Below are 10,205 nucleotides of genomic sequence, written 5' to 3'. Positions count from 1 at the left end.
AGATTCACAGTATCTTGTTTTAAGGAATATCATACATGGCAAGTTTTTTTAATTTGGTTTTTCTCTTGTATTTTAATTTTGGGGTCAGGGTTTTGATTTTACAATTTTTAGGGATCGATTGTTGGATGAGTTTGAATGTTTTATGTTATTTGTTCTTGATTTGAAAGTGTGCTCTTGCTGAATCAGATTCGAAAAGGTCTTTGTCGATTTTCAGAAAAGAAAATTGAAGAATAGTTAATGTTGTCTGCTGCAGATGATGAGATTATGGAGGTTAATGTCTTTGAATCCCCTGATTAAAGATATTAAAGATCTTACTTTTGGTTAGTATTCAGTTTCTTCTACCAATCTTCAATTTTTTATTTAATTTTGATTATTTTTTTTTAATTTTAGGGTTTATGGGTTTTGGTTTTAATTTTAATTTGTTTATGTTTTGTGTGGTTATAGATGTGGAAGAATTTTTCACGCAGTGCAATTCTGGTGATGATACGTCTTCTCCTTCTACCCATATCTCTATTTACGCCATTGTTTTTTTAATTTTGAGCTATTTTCATGTTCTTCAGTTTTTTCTTGATTTTTAGTTATCAATGTTGGTATGATTAGTAAATTAGGGTTGATTTGGGGGGTTTTTTCTGGTTAGGGTTTTTGTTTTCTTGATTTTTAATGTCCTGATGTGACCTAATTAGAGGATTTGATGTGATTTGATTTTGATTAAGAATTCTTAGTATTTGAAGAGGGTTTTAGTTTGGCGTTTCAAAATGAGTATGACTGTATGTTGTGTTAGACTGAGATAATGGGATTTAATACTTAAGAATGACCTGTGCATATGATTCTTGTAGTTAAATTCTGGGATTGTTGCTCAAATGGAGTTGTAGTAGTCAAATTCTGGGGTTGATGCTCAAATTGAGTTTGTAAATTGGTTGTGTTAAGCCTTGGTTTGGAATTGTTGGAAATGCATCATTGGTGGAAATGCAATTTTAGCTTAGGGATGATAGTGAAAGATGATTTATGTCCCTTCTTATCAAATATTGCTCTATTTAAGTGTTGTATGCATGGCTAACAAACTAATTTGCCTAAATTTAGGACCTATCCGGTGTATAGTTCAGCAACATGTGGATCCAAACCAGTGGCATGCTGCAATATGTATAAATACAATGGAGGTTATAAAGCCTATGGATGTGTTTTGGCTGCTCAAGATCCTAACAAGTGTTCTTACCGAGGTTATGGCAGTCCCGGATAATCAACAACACCAACAACAGGTATGATCTCGTTCTTGCTCTCATTTTTCTGATTTTAAGTTTCAACATTTAATTTATCATGTAAACTATAGCCAGCTAACAACTCTCTAACTTAATTTTATTTTTGCTTCTTCCAGTGATCTGATTAGATAGCCAGAATCATTTGATTGGTTCTCAGAAAGTTTCATCTTCAAATGACCTTCATATAATGTTGTTTCAGTGTTGCAGAGGGAAAAAACCTTGTGTTGCCGGTTATGTCTGCCATGGGAGAGGAGCAGATCTGTGCCGTTAAGGACATTTTTGGATCCAAATAGAAGATGAATTTTAGACTATATTACTGCAGTCTATGTTTGTTACTTCATATGGAGAGAAGATGTGAGCTTAATTTAATGAGTGGTCATTATTACTTCTATCTTATGGTTTTAAGCAGACAAGATCATAGTTTTTCATGGGATGTTTTCTGTCTTTTATCCTAATTAGTTAATTTTATTTTTGGTGGGTTTGGTTTGCTTTAGACATACAACAGATACTCAATCTCTTATAATTGTGCATTATGATTTGGTTCGCAGGCTAAACGATGACTTGTACTCCCCAAGCAGTGGATGTGAGGAAATCTAATGTTCTTATTACTCCTACAAAGGCTACTAGCACTGGAGGGGTATGAATAACTATCCCATGAGATCTTGTCATCTTCAGTTAGTAATAGGAGAAATTTTCGAGTAATTTCAATTCTTTTTTATCTTGTCTAGTGCAGAGTTTTTTGCTGCATCAGGGTTAGTTGGTCTCAAATTTATAAACTACCATGTGATCAGATGGTTGGTACTCGAGAGACATCAGTAGAGAGTGTCATGACCTTTGGGTTTGTTAGATTTACTACTTAACTATGAGCATTTTGGTTTGATGCCTTTTAGTGTTGGTCTCTGAATATTTGGTACTTATCTACTGGATTCATAGATCCATCCTTCCTCGCTTATGTTTATAATTTGGTATGGGATCTGACAGGTCATGTTGACTGTTTTTCTTTTATGTTTGTGTAAAATGGAAGTACTATGTGAGGTATGGGAATACCATTTGGTGATCTTAGGTAACTTTTTAAGTAGCAGGCAGGGATGGGAATTCTGAAAACCCCACTAGTTCTTTCTCACATGTTATATATTAAGTAAGCTTGGTGACATTCTTTAAATATCATTTTTACGTAGTCATAGATAATAGTTGATGATGAATCTTATATATTTTTTGTGCTGTTGCATCAGGTCGGCTGATAATTATGTTTGCATGTTAGACCTTCGAAATCCCATTGCTAATGTTGTTGCAGCCCCGATATACAAATTTGAAGGACACAAGCAGATGCTATTTGCGTCCATGTTCGACATGGTAAGTGCATGTTTCATTCTAATGTTCTTTTAATTTCCCCCCTTGGAACCTATGTTTATAACAACTTTTTCGTTTTCTCTAAGCATCTTTAGTTAGAAATATACATACTAATGCGCCCAATGTTTGCCACCAATGTTTAAACAGGAAGTGATTCGATTTTGATAAATCTTAGAGAGGCCTTCATACAAATTGCTTTCTGAGCACCTATGTTTTTGTTTAACGCACATCTAAAGGAGCTTGATTTGATTGGGAACTTGCTTTCGGGATGGAAAGTAAGCTTGATTTTTGTTTGTCATAATCATCTTTAATTGTTTGGTGGCTTCTCAAACTTATTCTTATCAAACTATATCTCCACGCCTAAACTATGTTTTTTCCACTCTAGTCGGCATCCTCCAACTATGTTCTATACTGATAGCTTGTGATTTTTCATGTGATGGACATCAGGCTTTCGGATTATCCAATCACGGGAACAAGCAAAGGTGGTATTCCTAGATTTATGTTGATTGCACGTTTGGAAAAAATTGAAATCCTTAGTGGGAGTGAGGTAGAATTTTTAACATATTTTCTTTATTATAGTTTTGTTTGCATGGGTTATTTTTTATGTTAGTGCAACCTTTCATCTTAAATGTTGGTGCGCAATCTAAGTTTTAACGTTTCTTTGTGAACTGGGATAAGATCTATTGATTTTTTTTTTGAAGTTACTGGTGCCCTACTTTACCAAGGCTGCTATACATGAAGATTACTTCACAAGTACGTCTTTTATATATTCCCATAAATGTGATTCAGTTTGCTGTGTACTAACGGGATCAACCAATGTATTTTTTGATGTCTGAATCGTATATTAGCTGTGCGTATGGACGAGCTGTTTTCCCATGGGTTTATTTTCCTTTACTGTGCATATGTTTGAGCACTTAAATGAATCCAATGATTATGCTTTATATATACTCATAATGTGTAGTTGTTAACTAATTAGATCCAGTTAGGCTTCTCCAAATATATAATCTCCATGAATATGGTATGTGACGGTGATAGTTAAACCTTGATATATGTTTTTTTATGGTTGGTGTACTTTAGGCTACGATGGAATGCCTGCAGAACTTGAGATGTGCTGATTTTGTCGTTTTCTTTTAATGGTGGGACTTAGTATATATCTATCGGGCAGTTACGAGATAAGATATGGACATATGAACTCATTTTGAGATATAGAATTGCAGTGAGTGCTTTAAGCCATTAATTGTTCTCAAAATTCATAAGTGGTATTGAACATCCAAGAATTGTGTAGGATAGTTAACGTTGCCCAAATCTCCTGTTTGGAACTAATAACCTGATCTTATCCTTATATATGGTAATGAATGAAAACATGGGTTTACTGAGGGAAGCTTCTAATCATGTTGAAAAGAGTTGTTAGTTTTCTAAAGAGACTCATATCTTTCTCTTAGTTCAGTACAAGGGACTTTCTATTACAATTTGTCTATCTCATTATATTGCTGCTGGTGCTTGCTTGTCTTTGTAAAACTCGATGAATATATTGGCAGATCTTACTTCCTGTTAAAGGGTTACAGTGTTTAAAATAGTTGAGTTCTTTTGGTTATTCATCTTGGGGCCTCTCTGCAATTTTGCCGATGGATTTTTCTGTGAAGGTACGCCATTATCAAGTAGGAATAAGTTCTTCATCATAATCGGAGTTTATAATTTTGTTGTTTAATCAATAGTTTTTTATTTCATCGTTTTGTAATCGAATCCTAGAACTACAGATTACATTGGTCAGAACTACAGATTTTAATCCTTTGTGTAATTTGAAACCAATGAATCAATGAATGTTAAATTAAATGATTTTTTGTGTGCAAGTTTAATTTTTTTCTCATTTTTATTTGATTTGAAATTGGTTTTCATTTGATTCTCATTTGAATTCTAATTTGAGTTTCATTTGATTCTCATTTGAATTCTAATTTGTGTTTCATTTGATTCTCATTTGAGTTTCATTTTTTTTTTAATTTCAGATTCAGACAGATTCAGTCAGGCTAGACAGCCAATCTGAATCTATTTTTTTTTAAGATTTATATCTATGAATGATTGCAGACAGTCATAAATTTTTGACCGTTATAACCGGTCGTTAATACAAGATTTTCAACGACCCCCAGAGACACGTCATAGTTGAAAAAGACGCTCAAAAAGCGACCCTTTCTTCGACCGACAAAGCAAGTCATAGATACGAGTTAAATGACTTGCTTCATCGGTCGCAAAACGGCTGATTTCCACTAGTGTCAACTACAAGAGAAGTAGTTTCGTCTGGCTTCACAATCCTAATGAAGTCTTTAAGTCGTTAACCGGCAGGGTCTCGAGAAGAAACCTACGGTTAAAGGAGAATCGACTCTAGCAAACCAACTAGTATCACAGGAGGTGTGGGGATTAGTTTTTCCAGTTGCTAGACGTCTCCGTTATATAGTTTTCAAATCAGGGTTTGCAATCCAAGTTACCTTGGTAACAAAGAATTCAATATTCACTGTTAGATGAAAAACCTGATTTATCCAAGCTAATACCTTTCAACCGTTAGATCGAAACTTAGCTTGTCACACACACAAATGAAATGTGTTCATTTAGGTTTCAGTAACCGTACCTAAATGTGTACACTTAGTTGGTTCACAAATAGTTAACCAATGGTTAGCCATATGAACACTATCATATTAACCGTGTTCATCTTTTTCATAACTAGTTCAAATGACTCATAAGAACTAGTTCAAGAGTTGTTCAATTGCTTAGATCTTTATACATAGACACAATTGAAACAAAATCGGTTTGATTCACTTGAATCAGTTCATGAACAATATAGCCACGGTTTGCAAAGATTGAATTCCTTATTGATTTATTGTTTAATTTCATGAAACTACCGATTTGAGAAATATAACCAGCTTAGGTACGCGTACGTGTACGTGTACCATAACAACCAGACTTGAGTTTGAAAACTCAGCAGAAATTTTCGGTTTGAAAACTTCCGTGGGGTTTTCAGTTTTCAAACTTCACAAACTACAGTAGAAATTTTCGGTATGAAAACTTCCGCCAGTACGAGTACCTAACCTGTCTCCTTCACAAATACACATATGCACGCACTTGGTTTCCGGCACATGGATTTATACACTAATGTGCGAACACACTATATATTCTTATATTCAGAGTTGGTTACGTAATCTCAACTCTACATTTCAATCATTGAAACATTCTTCTATAATGTTATAATAGTCGTTAGACATAAAGAATCGACTATCGTCATCAAAGCTATTTTCAAGATTGAAACTTCATCATGACTTTCGTCACGGGTAAAGATGAAAATGGTTAAAGCAAAAGCTTACCAACACATATTTCGAGAAAAAGATAGGCGAGTAAACTCGGATCGAAATAACAAATGTTAATGTATGAAAACTATCATACTAATACGAATTTTGTCTCAAGAGTAGGAGATAAAGTAGATAGACTTTTGAGTGACAGATGAGTTCAAGTATCCACATACCTTTTGGTCGGATGAGTATTGGTTCCTTGAGTAGTTCTTCGTCTTCGTAATATAATCGTCATGGAGTCTGGAGCTCAACTATTCCTTACTATCCTAGACCGAGACTTAGTCACAAGTATACTACAAATCAAGACATATAGTTTTGATCACTAACATTGACAAACATGCTTGAGATAGAAACGCATGCGAGTTCGACCGAGCAATGCTCTAACAATCTCCCCCTTTGTCAATTTTAGTGACAAAACTATCAATACATATTAATTACAAAATAGATAAAACATTGTAGCCTCTCGTCCACATGATTTATTTCCTTGGTGCTTCAACATTACTCGAAAACTTCGTGTTTTCCAAGTACTCCCATGATTCCATAGATGTTCAATTCAGCATCATAGTTGTTGAAGTTCCATAGCGATAACAATGAGAAAACAAAATCTCTCGATCATTGTTATACATTGTCATAGTATTATTGCACAACATCAAAGTTCTTATATCACAACTTCGACAATAATAGTATGGTGATATGTATCACTCCCCCTTAGTCAATACTTTCGTCTCAACATAAAAACCACTCCCCCTTACATAATGACCCGTAAAACACGTAAATCATATGTATTTGTAGTGTGAACTACATATTAATTCTCCCCCTTTTTGTCAATAAAATTGGCAAAGGTACGAAAACGGGATCCTAATAAAATTTCCATGAAGACGCTCCAAGACCAAAGAAAAGTACATATCAACTTATTTAGATGCAATCATAAAGCCTAAGCTAAATGCACTCATCAAGCAGTTTATAAAGATACAAGATAACCCCTAAATAATTCCACAGCCGCACTCCCCACAAAGATATGGAAATTAAGCGCAAGTTCAAAATAACTCTCCCCCATTTGATGTCATTCCCGAAACAACAACAAGAGCGACCTTACTTTTACAAGAAAAGAAGGATTTTATTGGACATCAAAAACCATAATGAAATGATTTTCTATATCCAAAATTCTCATTTAAACTAACCACAAGTAAACCCATGATCAATTTAATCGGAATACACAATTAAATTAAACACAAAAGTGATCAATTTAATTCAACATGTTCAACATAAGAGAACTTACGGAGCTACGACTATGTTAACCATAAAAGAATGATTAACTCAATCGTTTTATGCTCAACACAAGAAAATCTTATGTAGCATTGCAGTACACATATAAGATATGGATCAGGGAAACATCAATACAAGGATTCATTCTATTTTCCATCACTATTTGCACAATGACATATAATAGACATAATCCTTGTAAACAAAAGATTTTAACCTATCTTTCATCAAAGAATTTACATAATAGGCTTAACCTTTGTTTGTCAAAAGTTCATCGATCTTGTATCAATACTTGCATATCGACATATAAAAGAGATAACTTTTGACATCGTATGGGACAATAATAGTTCACGGACGCAAACACACATATCCCATAATATATTGCAATATAAAACCATAAAGATTAAAATTGCAATCATCATCTTCCAAAACATCTTTTAGAATTTAAATAAATCTAAAAACATGAAGATGAAAACGTTGGACATAGCTATGTGTACTCACAATAATGGCTATTCCAAACTCTAGTTATCCTTCTTAAACAAAAACATGAATAAAAATTCTCTTAAGAAGTTTTCTAGATAAAAATTAAAAAAAAACAACAAAACATCTACTAGAAACCGATCACAAGCTGAATCAAGGTTCACGTTCGCCAGCTACACAGGTTTCGAGGCCTTTGAGCTTGTGATTCATAATATCAATTGCTTCTTCGGAGAAGATATCCTTGTTGAGAAGTTCTTTAGCTTGTGACTTTATGAGACCAAGGTCAGTAGTAACCTTTTTCGACTCAGTTCTAACCACATCAAGATCCTTCATTGTATCAACAAGTTGGAGTTTTGCTTCCTCAAAGTATTTAAGAAAGTCATGAACCACTTCAGCATAAATCATATCCTCATTCTAAACATCTTGGTATGAGTATTCATACTAGCATGAGGCATTAGGTTCACCATCTTCTACAAGAGTTCTTTTCTTCCTCCCTTTTGATTCTAAACTGAAACCTTTCTCAAGAAATATACCTTTGCAAAATCACCATAGTGAGATGAAGAAGACAACATTCTTGATAACCCAAACCTAGAGTATGCGTACGTGATTTACATAACTCAATAGGTTGGGTACTTAAAGGTTTCTTAGGGAAGGAGTTTTTAGGGTTTCCTTAATTGATCCGTGCCAGACATATGGGTAGCCCGTACGAGATCAAACTTGACCCAAGTGAGAGGCAAGAGTCGTTTGCACACGATCTTGCAGAAAAATCTTTGCACAAGAGGAAATCATAATGACTCCAAAAATCTATGTTTCATAAGAGAAACAACTTTTAGAGTATATGAGTAGCACCTTGTTTAACCAAAAATAAAACAAAAATAGAAATTTCAAACAAATACCTGTGCAAGTATTTTTGCAAATATACTCATGCAAAAAACGATAAGAAGATAACTTGAGAGTCTAAAACTACCATTTCTCACAAGTATACCTGAACATATCTCTCAACCAGGATTTTTTTGTGTGAGATTTCAACCTTGTGATCAAGTCGCACAAGTATGAGCTTTTAGCTCATCAAATGAATATTGTTTTTGGTTAAACCCATTTCTTCTGTACTTTGGAAGAAAACTGTTATGATGTGAGAAATTATCATAAAATTTACTATCATCTTAATATGACACATAGTAAGGATTTTTACCTGAAGAGTGTTGTCTAGATGGAGTACACAATCTGTTGATGATTTAATTATATCCCTCAATAATCAATCTTAGGTTGTCATCCATCTGCTCATGCCTGCATTCTTCACTTGATACATGATTCACATCAGGATTATCATGATCTCAATTTCTAATAGGAGACATAATAGGAGTTCTTCTTGGACGATATTTGTCGAGAGATCCATTATGCTTTTGTGCATTTGAGGAACTCCTTGAACTGACTTTCCTGGTAGGAAACACATGACGTGTATTAAAACCAATTGGTTTAGACATACGAATGTCAGTTACACCTTTAAGAATCAAATCTAAGGTGTGTTGAAGTTGAGTCAACGATTTGTTTTTCAACTTGGGTTTCCTCTTTTGCACTATATGCCCTTTTGAATCACAAAATAGGCACACTTTCTGATCACGGGAGTGATTAGAGATTATAGAGCTAACATTATCGTTTGGAGATTTCTTTATTCCAACTGATGTGTGAATCTCGTGTACATTAGTTTGAGTGGGAAGAGAATCTGAAAATACATCTGAAACTGGTTCTCTTTCAGTTTGAATAGAAGTAGATGGTATAGTAGACTTTTCTGAACATCCTTGAATGAAGAGTTTACTCAAGATATGTTCAACATCTAAAACATCCTTTTTAAGTTTTGCCTCAAGTAAGATACGAGATGATCGAACTTCAGGATTTTCTTTATAAGAAGCCTTTTCACTGGAGCCACAGTCTTTCACTACACCAAGAAGAACATTGACATGTTTTCTTAACTGTTTGAATCTATCAGCTTGAATTCTAACAAGGTTTAAAATTAATTTACTCTCTCTATCTGTTTCCTCTTGAATGACAGAGTCAGATTCATTAGAAAAACACATGTCAGTATTAGTCTCTTTCATTTGAACACTGGGTTCGTCTATAACAGAGATTGAGGGATCTTTCTCTTTGATAGACTTATTAGAAACAAAACTTTTATTTCTGGTGACGCGTTTATCAGAGATAGTTCTCTTGTCCATAGAGTAATATTTCTACAAACATATACGTTTGAGGTCTTTAAACGTGTTTGCCTTCTCTGATATACCAATTGAAAAAGCGGGGGTCTAACAACCACACCCAATATTTCGATTAGCAATCTGTATGGACTAACTCCAATATACTTTCTAGAGAATCAACTAGACAGTCAGACTCAATCTAGAGAAAAGTATATCGAGGAGTTAATATCTCTCTCACTTGATTTGATCTTTACTCAAGAAAATACGAATTTGCGAGTCTTTATCAAATACAAGGATAATAGACTTGGATGGTACCAAAGACCAATATCCAA

The sequence above is a fragment of the Papaver somniferum genome, chromosome 1, assembly GCF_003573695.1.
Source record: "Papaver somniferum cultivar HN1 chromosome 1, ASM357369v1, whole genome shotgun sequence".
In the NCBI taxonomy this organism is placed as follows: Eukaryota; Viridiplantae; Streptophyta; class Magnoliopsida; order Ranunculales; family Papaveraceae; genus Papaver; species Papaver somniferum.
Note: the sequence above shows the minus strand (reverse complement) of the source record.